General features: G+C 43.5%; 1 protein-coding gene across 3 annotated transcripts in view; it reads left to right on the plus strand.

Moving 5' to 3' along the window:
* The window catches only part of LOC118395072 (CUGBP Elav-like family member 5), a 50,895-nt gene that overhangs the window by 11,544 nt on the left and 23,289 nt on the right, over nt 1-16,062 (plus strand). The gene's annotated exons all lie outside the window — the stretch shown is intronic.

A 16,062-nucleotide genomic window follows, 5' to 3' on the forward strand; every position in this document is an offset into this window, starting at 1 on the left:
TGTGTGTGTGTGTGTGTGTGTGTGTGTGTGTGTGTGTGTGTGTGTGTGTGTGTGTGTGTGTGTGTGTGTGTGTGTGTGTGTGTGTGTGTGTGTGTGTGTGTGTGTGTGTGTTGTCAGGAGGCAAGGTTGAAACTATGTAAATGTTCTCTAACCCAGTCCACCACATTAGCTGATAATAGTGTCTCTGTCTCTGCTGTTCTTGGCCCCTGCCCAACAGTCGACTTTCTGCCCTAGTTTCACTTACAGCAGGCCTCTCTTTCTGCTGGGTTGTGTGTGCGTGCGTGTGCATACGTGTGTGTTACCGCCCGCAGCGCTGTTGTTTGTTGAAAGAGATGTTACCGAACCTACAGTACACTATGTCCTAGACCTCTCCCTATAGTCTCTCTTTCAATTGTACATATTCATTATAAAGGAATCACCACACCGCGGTCATTAGTGGTCTCGGTGGATGAACTGGCATTTTATTACGATCATAAAACGAACCCTGATTTTCTCTCAAATTGATTCATGTCTCTGTTCTGCGTGCACTCCCACCACACAATACTATGCAATCCAGAGCTTGTATTTATGCACAACGTGTCTCCGAGTAGGAGTGATATAGGATCAGGTCCACCCTGTCTATATAAGCATTTTCATTATTGTCTTAAAGGCTAAACGGATCCTACATCAGTACTCCTACTCTGAGACACTTTGTGAATACGGGCCAGCAGTGAGTGGAACACAGTTGCTATGCCTGCCTGATTCAGGTCTGTATCTGTATATTTATGGCACAACAATGATAGTCAGAGGAGTAGACTGTTAGAAGATGATAGGTCGTTCAGCATCATGGACAGCTCCACAGCCACAGCTCCACATCCTATCAGAGCCCAGAGACAGGTTGTCAGGGGCAACAGCTGTTTCCCTCAGCCGTGTGAGAGAGAGAGTTTCACAATAACTGTAGCTAAACACTCAGTATCAACAGCTTACCACAGTGGTCACCAGAACTGGTCCTACAGAGCTACAAGGTGTCCAGGTTCCTGCATTTAGAATAGTTCATGTGAATCCCAACCAACCGCAGTCGGCTGTTTTTATGAAGAGGTTTGTCACCCCAAAATAAATTCCATTAGCATGTAAATCCTATCTGGAAATAAACACACACACACATGCATGCACGCATACACACACTCGCACACACAATGCGGCTTAGGATCGAGAAGCTTCAGGAAAGAGGGGAAGATGAAAGAGAAGAATTAAAAGGAGATAATCAACCTCTCCTGGATTTATGAAGAGAGCAGACCTCAAGCAATCAAGCTAGCTAATTAACTCTGCCTCCGACAATCCCTATGAACTGCTATTGGTGTCTAGACACTGTTATGTAACCTATACCCTCTCCTCCGTCCATCTCTCCTTTCTCTCTTCGTCTTACACTCTGTCTCTGACTCTCTCTCTTTGTCTCTTGTTGCGTATCTCTGTCTCATCTTTCTCTCTCTCTCTCTCTCTCTCTCTCTCTCTCTCTCTCTCTCTCTCTCTTTCTCTCTCTCTCTCTCTCTCTTTCTCTCTCTCTCTCTCTCTCTCTCTCTCTTTCTCTCTCTCTCTCTCTCTTTCTCTCTCTCTCTCTCTCTTCTCTCTCTCTCTCTCTTTCTCTCTCTCTCTTTCTCTCTCTCTCTCTCTCTCTCTCTCTCTCTCTCTCTCTCTCATATTTCTCTCTCTCTCTCTCTCTTTTTTCTCTCTCTCTCTTTCTCTCTCTTATTTCTCTCTCTCTCTTTCTCTCTCTTATTTCTCTCTCTCTCTCTCTTTCTCTCTCTCTCTCTCTCTTTCTCTCTCTCTCTCTCTCTCTCTCTCTCTCTCTCTCTCTCTCTCTCTTTCTCTCTCTCTCTCTATGATGCTGTGTATTGAATTTTTTTCTTTGTCTCTGCCTCTCCTCTCTTTTGCTTTCTCTCCATTTTGCTCTCTCTCTCTCTCTCTCTCTCTCTCTCTCTCTCTCTCTCTCTCTCTCTCTCTAACCCTCCCTCCCTCCCTCTCTCTCGCTCTCTCTCTCTCCCTCCTAACCCTCCCTCCCTCCCTCCCTCTCTCTCTCTCTCTCTCTCTCTCTCTCTCTCTCTCTCGCTCTCTCGTTCCATCCGACAGTTATCCAGCATTACAACATCACTTCTGCTTTCCCAAATAGGAGAGGCTATTCTGGGCAAGCTTATGTTACACACACACACAGAAGCACACACACACACCCACATGCATCATTTTGTGCTGATTTCCAAGATGTAATGGCAATTGGTATTGTACTAAGCTAAATGGAATGGATGACATAATTGTAGCCTGAACTGTAGTATTTCCTGTAGTATTTACAGTTAACTATAGTAAAGTAAAATTGTAGTATTTAATGTTTTTACAGATTGAAGTATTTACATTTTAGTCATTTAGCAGATGTGCTTATCCAGAGCAACATTCAGTAGTGAGTGCATACATTTTCCCCATGGGAATCGAACCCACAACCTTGGCATTGCAAGCACCACGATCTACCAACTGAGCCAAATGGGACATAGCATTTATAGTAACTACAGCATGAAAACTGTAGCTTAATACCATAGTAATTAAGGTAGTGTGTTTGCAGACATTACTGTAGTATTTGCTATCATTTATGATTTTTATTATCTTTGACATAGAAGTGGAGGCTTTCTCATTCAGGAAACATACTGGAGAAATACTCAAATACCAAATGTTCCATAACCTGTAGGCAGTGGTGTGTATTCATGGATGCCAAGGGAAGTCAGGCTTTTCCAAAAAAAAAGTACCAATATATATGTTTTAAACAGTCATTTATCTTAAACAGTCATTTAGTCTCTCTGAGTTTCATGAATCTCCTTCAATTCGCAAGAGGCTTAATGTATCTATTAAGGAGAAAGCATCCGAGAGAGCAAAACAGTGCCTCTCTGTCTCTCTTACGTGTAGCCCGTCTATCTGATGCTGTCTGGTCCAAACGAGTGACGAGTGACATTGTTGCCACCCGTAGCGTTGAAGGCAAAGGGAAGCCAGCGAGCATCTGGCCTCCATTGACAAAAAAAGTATACTACATTTTCCAATCAGCTTCGAGCTAAACTGAGTGAGCTGTGAATGGTCCTGGCGCACCAAACAAAAGTGTCAAGGGAAACCAGCTTGGATTTGGCGTCCCCCCCTATCAAATCCCATTGAGAGCATATGTAATAATAATAATATAATAATAATAATAATAATAATAATAATATATGCCATTTAGCCGACGCTTTTATCCAAAGCGACTTACAGTCATGTGTGCATACATTCTACGTATATGTCATTGACAGAAGAAAAAAAAATGAATTGTTGCATCTTGTTGTGTTGTTGTCCTCCGGTAGCCAGCTTGTTAACATTTGCCCTTTCCTGAATTAGACATTTTTCCCCAAACATTAATTCATACATTGTTGTGCCCCTGGCCTGAGTGGTTGGAAGTTCAAATATGTACGATAGCCAGATGTAGAAGGCTAATGTTAACTAGCTAACATTGCCCATGAATGGAAATTAGGCTAGCGAACAAGCATTTTAGCTAGGTAGCCTAGGGCAACAAAAACTAAAAGCGTGTACTGTATGATAGAGTGGTGAAAGAGAGGAGGATGGCATTGGTGTTTCTCTACAAGTAGGGTGAGTCAACATGTTTGTCTACTTGCATGAACACGCACACATTGCATCCAGAAATCAGAACCATGGACAGAGACATCATATTTAGCTTTAAGTTGATTGGACTAAATTGTTTTTGGTTATCTTTTAGTTGTCACCGTATCAGACTAAAGCAGAGGTGATTCGATTATGTTGAAATGTTGAAGTTGAAATGGTGCTGGAATAGTGGGCAGCACCTGTTTTCTTTGCGACCTGCAATAACACTCGTTGGTTCTAAATCAACAGTTGTTTAGTGGTCTGAACATGTAGGAAACATTAACCTGCTTGACCATGCTGCGGGTCATGGAACTGTCTGTTGCTGGACATGCAATATGCTTTGTGGACTTCAATGGACAGGTGTTGCTATCCGGTTTTGTGATAAAACAAAGGTTTGGTTGGATTTATTCTGCCACTGTGTCTTGTTCTTTTCTTTGCCTTTAGGCCTGTATATCACGGTCGCAAGGCATATGCATTTAACAGGTTATAGAGCAAACAACGCAATTACTGGCTCCCCCGGTGATTTTACCCACGCACCGCTACTGCCGGTATGTAGGTAGGACTGGGGTCTGAACGGATAGGAAACACAATATTTAGTCAATACTTGGCATGTAAGTCTCTCAATTATGGGTGGCACAAATTGCGAGCGTTTTAGCGGACTGTGGTGTTTTTGCTGACATTACTGCAGTATTTACTACAGTGTTTTTAGCGGTATACTGCAACATTCTATAGTAAGTACCACTTACTCAAGGATTACTACAGTGTGTAGTATAGTATTCCACGGTAGACTACAGTTCATTCTAGAATTCTACAGTAAGTACTGTTGTATTCTTTAGTAAACGGTCATCTTTTTTTTTCATGCGGGCATGGACACACACATGGTGTGTGGCACAAACCTTGTAGCTGAAGGTGTGGGTGTGTGTGGGTTTGTGCATGCATGCTTGCGCGTGTGCACATGCGTGTGTGTGTATTCATTCACTTCTGCCTTGTGCTTTAGTATGTCCTATTCTGTGTATATGTGCATGGATTTGTCATTCTCTCTCTCTCTCTCTCTCTCTCTCTCTCTCTCTCTCTCTCTCTCTCTCTCTCTCTGTGGGGGGGGGGTCTGTCTCTTCTCTCTTTGGTGCTGGAACATCGAGTCCACAGTAGCAGGGCTTAGGGGGAGAGAGGAGCAGAACAGATGAATATAGGTCGATGCACTGAGCTGTTCTCCTCTCCTCTGAGCTCTTAGACTGTGATTATCTGTACCTGAACACTGGAGAGACCCTGGGGAGGCAGCAGGATACATGCACTGTCTAGATGCTTCCAGAGGTTACTGTAATGCAGCAACCATTCAGCCATCATGGGTCTTTATCTATGAACACCAATGGTGGATATGCGCACAAATGCATCCATTATTAGACTGCTGCTATGAGATTCATCTAAAGAAATATCTCCCCCACAGGACCTTTATATTTCAAGCTGGATTACATCTCCATACTGTCGGGGAACCTCACATTTCTTGTTTGCTTGACGACTCAATTCTTCCAATCCGTTGCTCTGACGTTTGAAGAAACTCACATCTGCGGGCGTGGCATAGCGTTTGGCCGGACCAAGGAGTCTGGGTAGCCAGGCAAATTTATTGTAGCTCTTTGGGCCAAATTTTCATTTGCTGTAGTCTCGTTTTCATGTTACAATCATGTTGCCCATATACTCATTCATCTCTATGTGTGGGTTACACATTCCCATATTTCTGTGTACTACAGCCTACCCTTTCCCTGACAATGTGTGCCTGCACAAGTGAGTGCTTGAATGTGTGCGAGTGTGCGTGTGCGCACAAAGACACACATTGCTTCATTTGTAACCTCACGCTATACTCCCTCACTCTATCGCTCAAATCAAATCAAAGTTTATTTGTCACGTGCTCCAAATACAACAGGTGTAAACCTTACAGTAAAATGCTTACTTACAGGCTCTAACCAATGGTGTGAAGGAAAAAAAGGTATGTGTGTGTGTAGGTAAGTAAAGAAATGAAACAACAGTAAAAAGACATTTGAAAAAAGAGTCGCGAGGCTATATACAGACACCTGTTAGTCAGGCTTATTTGAGGTAGTATGTACATGTAGGTATCGTTAAAGTGACTATGCATATAAGATAAACAGAGAGTAGCAGTAGCGTAAAAGAGTGTGGGTGGTGGGACACAATGCAGATAGCTCGGTTAGCCAATGTGTGGGAGCACTGGTTGGTCGGGCCAATTTCGGTAGTATATACATGAATGTATAGTTAAAGTGACTATGTATATAAGATAAACAGAGAGTAGCAGCAGTGTAAAAGAGTGGTTGGGGGGACACACACAATGCAAATAGTCCGGGTAACCATTTGGTTACCTGTTCAGGAGTCTTATGGCTTGGGGGTAAAAACTGTTGAGAAGCCTTTTTGTCCTCGACTTGGCACTCCGGTACCGCTTGCCATGCGGTAGTAGAGAGAACAGTCTATGACTGGGGTGGCTGGGGTCTTTGACCATTTTTAGGGCCTTCCTCTGACACCGCCTGGTGTAGAGGTCCTGGATGGCAGGCAGCTTTGCCCCAGTGATGTACTGGGCCGTACGCACTACCCTCTGTAGTGCCCTGCGGTTGGAGGCCGAGCAATTGCCGTACCGGGCAGTGATGCAACCTGTCAGGATGCTCTCGATGTTGCAGCTGTAGAACCTTTTGAGGATCTCAGGACCCATGCCAAATCTTTTTAGTTTCCTGAGGGGGAATAGGCTTTGTCGTGCCCTCTTCATGACTGTCGTTTGTCGTGCCCTCTTCATGACTGTCGTTTTGTCGTGCCCTCTTCATGACTGTCGTTTGTCGTGCCCTCTTCATGACTGTCGTTTGTCGTGCCCTCTTCATGACTGTCGTTTGTCGTGCCCTCTTCATGACTGTCGTTTGTCGTGCCCTCTTCATGACTGTCGTTTGTCGTGCCCTCTTCATGACTGTCGTTTGTCGTGCCCTCTTCATGACTGTCGCTTTGTCGTGCCCTCTTCATGACTGTCGTTGTCGTGGTATCTTTCATGACTGTCGTTTGTCGTGCCCTCTTCATGACTGTCGCTTTGTCGTGCCCTTTCATGACTGTCGTTTGTCGTGCCCTCTTCATGACTGTCGCATGTCGTGCCCTCTTCATGACTGTCGTTTTGTCGTGCCCTCTTCATGACTGTCGTTTGTCGTGCCCTCTTCATGACTGTCGTTTGTCGTGCCTCTTCATGACTGTCGCTTGTCGCCCTTTCATGACTGTCGTTTGTCGTGCCCTCTTCATGACTGTCGTTTGTCGTGCCCTCTTCATGACTGTCGTTTGTCGTGCCCTCTTCATGACTGTCGTTTGTCGTGCCCTTTTCATGACTGTCGTTTGTCGTGCCCTCTTCATGACTGTCGTTTGTCGTGCCCTCTTCATGACTGTCGTTTGTCGTGCCCTCTTCATGACTGTCGTTTGTCGTGCCCTCTTCATGACTGTCGTTTGTCGTGCCCTCTTCATGACTGTCGTTTGTCGTGCCCTCTTCATGACTGTCGTTTGTCGTGCCCTCTTCATGACTGTCGTTTGTCGTGCCCTCTTCATGACTGTCGTTTGTCGTGCCCTCTTCATGACTGTCGTTTGTCGTGCCCTCTTCATGACTGTCGTTTGTCGTGCCCTCTTCATGACTGTCGTTTTGTCGTGCCCTCTTCATGACTGTCGTTTGTCGTGCCCTCTTCTGCGTCGCTTCCTATTGCGATTAATTTGTATTTCTGACCTGAGGGGTGTTTGGAGAATATCGTGTGAGTCCTGCTTGCTGCTGTTGTTGTTGTTGAAGAAATCGTTGTCTAATCCGAGGTGAGTGAACGCTCTCCTGATATCCAGAAGCTCCTTTCTTCCGTTAGATACGGTTGCAGAAACATTACGTACAAAATAATTTACAAATATCTCCACAAAAAAACACATACTAGCACAATTGGTTAGGAGACCGTAAAAGGTTCCCCCTCAGGACAGATATTCAGATGAACACAGATACAGTATATTCCTAACCCTGGGAGTGTATATACACCGGGTGGAACCTTTGATCGTAGTGAGGGATTCTCCAGGTGTCAGGGGGAATAAGTAAGAGATGCACCCCTGTGGTTGAGAGGGTGGTCCTTCTGTAGCTCAGTTGGTAGAGCATGGCGCTTGTAACGCCAGGGTAGTGGGTTCGATCCCCGGGACCACCCATACGTAGAATGTATGCACACATGACTGTAAGTCGCTTTGGATAAAAGCGTCTGCTAAATGGCATATATTATTATTATTATATTATTATTATTATTATATTATTAAATGACCTCATCCACCGTCCAAGGTGCTCACTCACTTTTTACAATTTGAGAAAACACAGATAAATTCTAAATAAATGATATTAAAGTACCACTAAAATTCCATTAAAATTATAAAATGACAAACGAAATACATATGTAGGCTATAGCAGCCTATAGGTAGCTAGATGGTGGTTTCTTCCCTGTCGTTTTCTCTGGCGGTGGGAGGAATGATGAATAACTGTTGGCATGTGTGCAGAAAGAAGCCCATTGGTCGGAGGCTTGACCACTTTGCCGACCACTTTGATCGGGCCAAATCCGACGTAACAAGAACAGACAGACGGTACTCTACTAGGGATTGCTAAAGCATGTGTCCTCAAAACATTTTGTTATGGACTTGGGGCTCTTGTAATACGCATTTGAACTCGCCCTACTGTCTGAGTGCTTAGTTTACAGAAACGTACCGCCTCTATTGCGTATGCAGACAAACTGATCACGCCAACGAGATCTAGCATCCAAATTCACCGTGTCTGCCTTGATGTTCATAAAACTCCACGGAGGCCTCTTGCGCAGTTGAACCCAAAATGATATGTGACCACCTGGTTATGGTGTTGTCCTTTCAGCAACATGATTCAAAGGGCGCTCAAATCTCTTAAAATAATCCACATCCAGATGTTTTATCTGCCTAATAATCCTACTCATCACTTACTAGTATTATTACAAATAGAAGATTAGCACTTATCACAATGGTGCTCGTTTAGTAAAGTTAAGAGCAAAGCTGAAATCAATGTCTCGCAAGATACGTAGGCATATAGGCTAATGAATAATTCATATTTTACATAACAGACCCGGATATAATAGCATATAAGCCTACTGTAGCATAGTATGACTATAATATTTTACACCAAAAACACCTCCGCAGTCATTTCTTATCTGATGCTGAATAATCACATTTATTTCGTCATGCGGCCACAAGTCAACAGTGCGCACTGCAGGCTATATGCTTTGATTGAAACAAAATAGACCTATAAGAAAGGCTATTAGTCCGCATACAGTTTGGACATTTCACGGGTAAAACGTGAAGAATTTTAATTTATGATTGAAAGTGATAATGGCCCATTTTGGTGTTTGAGGGTATTAAAAATAGAACGTTTAAGATGTTAAAAATAGAACACGGAATACGAGTGGGCATAGGCAGACGTTGCAATTGGATGATGCATTTTATGCACCTATTTTATAATGATATTTAATCTGTCAGCACAAACTTTGATTGAGTAATGATAACATCATTTTATTTCAAAACAATTGCACTCCCTCACCTAAAAAAAAAATAGCACCACACCACTGACACTATCCATATCAAATATGATCAGATGTGTGTGTGTGTGTGAACGCAGCTATATCTGTGTTGAATATAGTTGCACTTGATTCATTGGCTTGGGGAAATGATTGGTTACCATGTGACATTAAAAACAGTGCCTTCAGAAAGTATTCACACCTGTTGACTTTTTACCCAATTTGTTGTGTTACAGTCTCAATTCAAAAATGGATTAAACTGAGATGCTGTGTCACTGATCTACACACAATATCCCATCATGTCAACGTGGAATTATGTTTTTAGAAATGATTACAAATGAATCAAAAATGAGATGTTTAAAGGTCTTGAGTCAATAAGTATTACAGCTCTTCTTTTTTTAAAACTTTTTTTTTTTTTTTACAATCGCGAGGACCCATTTCTCAATACTTAGGTCACTTTTTCAAAACTCTTCACACAGTGAGCACGGCAGCAGTCTATGTGGGCTAAACTGTGGATCATTTGTCATTGCTTCGGCACAAAATTCATTCAATGACTACATCAAATCTAATTGTATTAGTCACATGCGCTGAATACAACAGTGAAATGATTACTTACGAGCCTTACAGTGAAATGATTACTTACGAGCCTTACAGTGAAATGATTACTTACGAGCCCCGAACCAACAATGCAGTTTCAAGAAAATACGGACACGAATAAGAGATAAAAGTAACAAGTAATTAAAGATCAGCAGTAAAACAACAATAGCGAGACTATATACAGGGGGGTACCGGTACAGAGTCAATGTGCCGGGGCACCGGTTAGTTGAGGTAACATGTACATGTAGGTAGAGTTATTGAAGTGAATATGCATACACAACAACAGACATCTGTCAAATTTCATGGATTATTTTCTCACTCAGACACAACCACCACCAAAACTCTATGTACCTACAGGCCAATTTGCACATACTCTTTTCAAAACTGTTAAACTTAAGGTCAAAACCTAACATGACACAAAATTGAATAAGACAGCAATTTTCTACATTTCTATAGTAATATGTATTGAAATATATTCAAAATCTAAAAAATGTAATTCTATCAAAACAATGAGACCAACCAAAGCTGATTCCCATTGTAGCTGAACACCTACCCAGGTGTTAGTCTTTCAAATTCATTGCCATCTATACAAAAGGGGACATCTTAGGAATAATGCCGTACAGTAATGTAAACATGGACCCAGCCAGAGATAGAGAAGTGGCTGACAGAGGAAGAAGAGTGGCTGGGAGAGGGAGAGGGAGAGGAGTATGAATGCGTGGTGGAAGAAGACTGAGAGGAAGATCAAGAGCTTTCGTCTCAGATGAGACTAGGGCCACTATGATTGATCATGTAATAAATCATGGTCTATCAATGAGAGAGGCTGGTCTAAGAGTGCAGACAAATCTGCAACGCTCAACAGTGGCATCTATTGTGAGAAATTGCCGGCAAAACGGGTAAGATGTGCATTCTGCAAGGGCATCTGACTGAACTGCACATTACAGAAATAAATTGAGCAAAGCCTCCAAACCCACTTGTGTGTAATTGTTTTTGTGTTTCTGCTTAGGACCCAACGGTTACCTCCCACAGGCGGGAGAGGTAGGACTTTCACTGCTGTGCAGGAAACTGCAATCGTTGATATGGTCATCAGAAACAACGGCATAAAACTCACAGAGATTTGGGACAGAGTGTTGGCAGACAACATTACATTTTGAAATATTCACAATGTAAGCATATCAACTATTTCTAGAGTCCTGAAATAACATCAAGTCAGGATGAAGCAGTTGTACACTGTCCCCCTTTGAGAGGAACTCTGAACGAGTCAAGCAACTCAGGAACCACTATGTCCAGGTAAAAGGACTATAAAATACAGAACTGGTTTTGAACTAAACCAAACAGTGCAGAGGCAGACTGCGGCATGTTTTCAGGTATAATGTAAACTAACAGCCTAACTATAATGTAATAGCCTAACTCTTATGTTTCCTTGTGGATTTATTTGAGAGAATCGTGGTGATTGAAGCCGGGCAAACACCCCGCATATTCATCTTTGTGGATGAGGCTGGTTTCAACTTGGCCAAAACACGGCGGCGAGGAAGGAATGTGATTGGGGAAAAGAGCCACAGTGGATGTCCCGGGCCAGAGGTGTGCCAACATCACAATATGTGAAGCAATGTCCTCTGATGGATGGCTGTTACACAAACCTCTAATTGGGCCATACAACACCGAGCATCTCATTTCTTTCCTGGATGACCTCTATGGAAGGGTTGGGTCAGGTCAGGAAAGGGTTGTAAAGTGAGGCGAAATCGGCCAACGTTTGTAATTGTATGGGGCAATATGGCATTTCACCACTCCCGTGCAGTCAGAGTGGTTTGCAGTCCGTCCCAGGATGGTGTCACTTTTCTTCTCACCTTTACTCTCCATTCCTCAACCCTATTGAGGAATTATTTTCCTCATGGAGGTGGAAGGTTTATGACCACCATCCACATCATCAAATGTCCCTCCTGGACGCAATGAGCGCTGGATGCCTGGACATATCTGCAGAAGATTGCCAGGGATGGACCAGGCATGCCAAAAGGTTATTTCTAGGTGTATTGCCCAAGATAAGATGTGATGTGGATGAGAACCTGTGGCCAAATGCAGAAGACAGGCTTGACGAGCATTGCTACTGTATATGTATCGGTAGATTGTGTATATACAAATGATTGTATTTTGGAATCACTCAATACCAAAAAAATGACAAATATATAAGTCATTCAGTCAGTCAGTCTAAGTCATTCCTGTAACATATACTGCAGTGAATTCTAAACAGGAGAGAGGTGTCATTCTTGTTTTGTAAAGACATTTTACATTCGAAAACATTGTGTAATTCTACCTGTTGTTAGTGTTTTTTAGGTCCTTGTTTGAGTGACAAAGCGTGCTTGTTGGGTGACAACCTTTGCTAGTGTTATGGAAGAATGAGTTGATTTGAGACATGTATAAGGTGTTTTGGTCGTCGTAGTACATTTTGGATGTGAAATTAACTGCTGTTCCAAGTGGAAAGTTTGTTAAGGATAACTGTGTGAAGAGTTTTTAAAAAGTGACCTAACTATTGAGAAATGGGTCCTAGCGATTATAAAAAGAACTGTAAACCCCGTTGTGGCAAGTTGTGGCAAGTTCAGGAGTAATAGTTTTATTAACGAGTCACATAAGTTGTATGAAATCACTCTGTGTGCAATAATAGTATTTAACATGATTTTTTAATGACTACCTCATCTCTATACCCAATGCGTACAATTAGGTCCCTCAGTCTAGCAGTGAATCTCAAACCCAGAGACCAAGGAGGTTTTTCAATGCCTCGTAAAGGGCACCTATTGGTAGACGAGTATAAAAAAAACAGACGTTGAATATCCTTTGAGCATGGTAAAGTTATTACACTTTGGATGGTGCATCAATACACCCAGTCACTATGAAGATACTGGCGTCCTTCCTAACTCTCAGTTGCCGGAGAGGAAGGAAATCGCTCAGGGATTTCAACGAGGCTAATGGTTACTTTAAAGCGGTTACAGAGTTAAATGGCTGTGATAGGAGAAAATTGAGGATGGATCAACAACATTGTAGTTACTCCACAATATTGAACTAAATGACAGGGGGAAAAGAAGGATGTAAGGAGTGCGTACTGGTGGCAGGGAAGTCAGACGCAGGAGAGCAAAAACAGTGTTTCCTGTGCAGTTTAATAACAAAAAAAACACCAGAAAACAGAACAATCAAATAATGGGTACATAACCCGTCACACACCAGGACAGACGTGCACAAGCACTTTACAATAAACAATCACCAACAAGGACATGAGGGGGTACAGAGGCTTAAATACACAACATGTAATTGATGGGATTGGAACCAGGTGTGATGGAAGACAAGACAAAACCAAAGGGAAATGAAAAGAGGATCAGCGACGGCCGCCCGAACAAGGAGGGGGACCAACTTCGGCGGAAGTCGTGACAGTAGTACCCCTCCCCCTTTCCCCCCCAGCGTGTAGACACCAGCCTCTGGGACGACCCGGAGGGCGAGGCTCAGGGCGATCCGGACAAAGACGGTGGAACCTCTGCAGCATAGATGGCTCCAACACGTCCTCGACCGGAACCCAGCACCTCTCCTCCGGGCCGTACCCCTCCCACTCCACAAGACACTGAAGGCCCCTCGCCTCGAATCCAGTATGGAGCGAACAGAGTACGCCGGGGCTCCCCCGATGTCCAGAGGGCGGAGGAACCTCCCGCACCTCAGACTCCTGGAGCGGGCCAGCCACCACCGGCCTGAGGACAGACACATGGAACGAGGGGTTAATACGGTAATCGAGTGGAAGCTGTAACCAAAAACAAACCTCGTTCACTCTCCTCAGGACTTTAAATGGCCCCACAAACCGCGGACCCAGCTTCTGGCAGGGCAGGTGGAGGGGCAGGTTTCGGGTCGAGGGCCAGACCGTGTCTGTGTGAACACCGGGGTCTCACTGTGGTGGCGATCTGCATTCCTCTTTTGGCGCGTCACGGCCTGCTGAAGGTGGACACGGATGGCTTCCCATGTCTCCTCTGCGCGCCTGAACCAGTTGTCCACCCCAGGAACCTCGGTCTGACCCTGATGCCAAGGCACCAGAACCGGCTGGTACCCCAGTACACACTGGAAGGGAGAGAGGTTCGTGGAGAAGTGGCGGAGCGAGTTCTGTGCCATCTCAGCCCAGGGCACGAACGCCAGTCGGTCCTGGCAATAGGACCGCAGAAACCTACCCACATCCTGGAGACCGTCTCTGTCTCTCACAATAAATGTTTGATTTGTTTGATAATGTCCATAATTTATGTCCAAATAGCTACTTTTGTTAGCGCCTTTGGTAAACAAATCAAAACTCACGAAGCCTGTTCACTAGTTGCAGATAAAATGTAAAAACGTTCCGTGGCAGTCTGTAGAAACTTGTCAAAAGATGAATGGAATGAATCTTTAGGATGTTTTTAACATAAAACTTCAATAATATTCCAACTGGAGAATTCCTTTGTCTTCAGAAAAGCAAAGGAATGGGAGATACCTCTCATGTGAAATGCGCGTGACCTGCTGGCAGACCTCTGACTCATTCCCCTCTCATTCAGCCCCCATTCATAGTAGAAGCATCAAACAAGTTTCTAAAGATGGTTGACATCTAGTGGAAGCATTAGGAAGTGCGACATGATCAATATCACACTGTATATTCAATAGGAGCTGAGTTGAAAGTTGACCAACCTCAGATTTCCCACTTCCTGGTTGGATTTTTGTCTCAGGTTTTTGCCTGCCATATGAGTTCTGTTATACTCACAGATATCATTCAAACAGTTTTAGAAACTTCAGAGTGTTTTCTATCCAAATATACTAATAATATGCATATATTAGCAACTAGGACTGAGGAGCAGGCAGTCTAATCTGGACACCTCTGGGCACCGTATTCAACCAAGCTTCTCAATAAATAAAATAACAATTAAAACATTTAAAATGTAAATGTAAAAATAATAAATAATTAAGGAGCAACAATAAAATAACAATAGCGTGGGGGTACCGGGGGGAACCGGGGGGTACCAGTACGGAGTCAATGTGTGGGGGTACCGGGGGGTACCAGTACAGAGTCAATGTGTGGGGGTACCGGGGGGTACCAGTACAGAGTCAATGTGTGGGGGTACCGGGGGGTACCGGGGGGTACCAGTACAGAGTCAATGTGTGGGGGTACCGGGGGGTACCAGTACAGAGTCAATGTGTGGGGGTACCGGGGGGTACCGGGGGGTACCAGTACAGAGTCAATGTGCGGGGGCACCGGTTTGTCAAGATAATTGAGGTAATATGTACATGTAGGTAGAGGTGACAATGCATGGATAATAAACAGAGAGTAGCAGCAGTGTAAAAATGTGGGTGGGTGGGGGGGGCAATGGATAGCGTTATGTTTGGGGTAAATCCAACACAACACACCACTGAGTACCTACCACTCATCGTATTTCCAAGCATGGTGGTGGCTGCATCAATGTTGTGGGTATGCTTGTCATTGGCAAGGACTAGGGAGTTTTTTGTATAAAAAGAAATGGAATAGAAATAAGCACAGGCAAATTCCTAGAGGAGAACCTGGTTCAGTCTGCTTTCCAACAGATACTATGAGACAAATTCACCTTTCAGCAGGACAATAACCTAAAAGACAAGGCCAAATCTACACTGGAGTTGTCTACCAAGACGACGTTGAATGTACAGTTTTGACATAAATCATCTTGAAGCTCTATGGCAAGACATAGAAATGGCTGTCTAGCAATGATCAACAACCAACTTAGTTTAAAAAAAGAATGATGTGCAAATATTGTACAATCCAGGTGTGTAAAGCTCTTAGAGACGCACCCAGAAAAACTCACAGCTGTAATCGCTGATTAAGGTGATGCTAACATGTATTGACTCAGGGGTATGATTATTATGCAAATGAGATATTTCTGTATTTCATTTTCAATAAATTAGCAAAAATGTCTTAAAACATGTTTTCACTTCATCATTATGGGATGTTGTGTGTAGATGGGTGAGAAGAAGACAACTATTGAATCCATTTTGAATTCAGACTGTAATACAACAAAGTGTGGAGTAAGCCGAAAGGAACAAATACTTTCCGAAGGCACTGTTACTGTACATGTAAAGTGCCAGTATGCATTCAAATGTGAGCATAACACCAGATGGAAGGGGAATAAGACATTCCATAGGATTCCGCTGTGTATCAGTACCGCATAGGCCTTTGATAGTTGCTTTCCATCATGTGTGCCTATATTTTCAGCTCATCCAGAGAACTACTTCGACA

Source organism: Oncorhynchus keta, chromosome 15 (assembly GCF_023373465.1).
Source record: "Oncorhynchus keta strain PuntledgeMale-10-30-2019 chromosome 15, Oket_V2, whole genome shotgun sequence".
Lineage (NCBI taxonomy): Eukaryota > Metazoa > Chordata > Actinopteri > Salmoniformes > Salmonidae > Oncorhynchus > Oncorhynchus keta.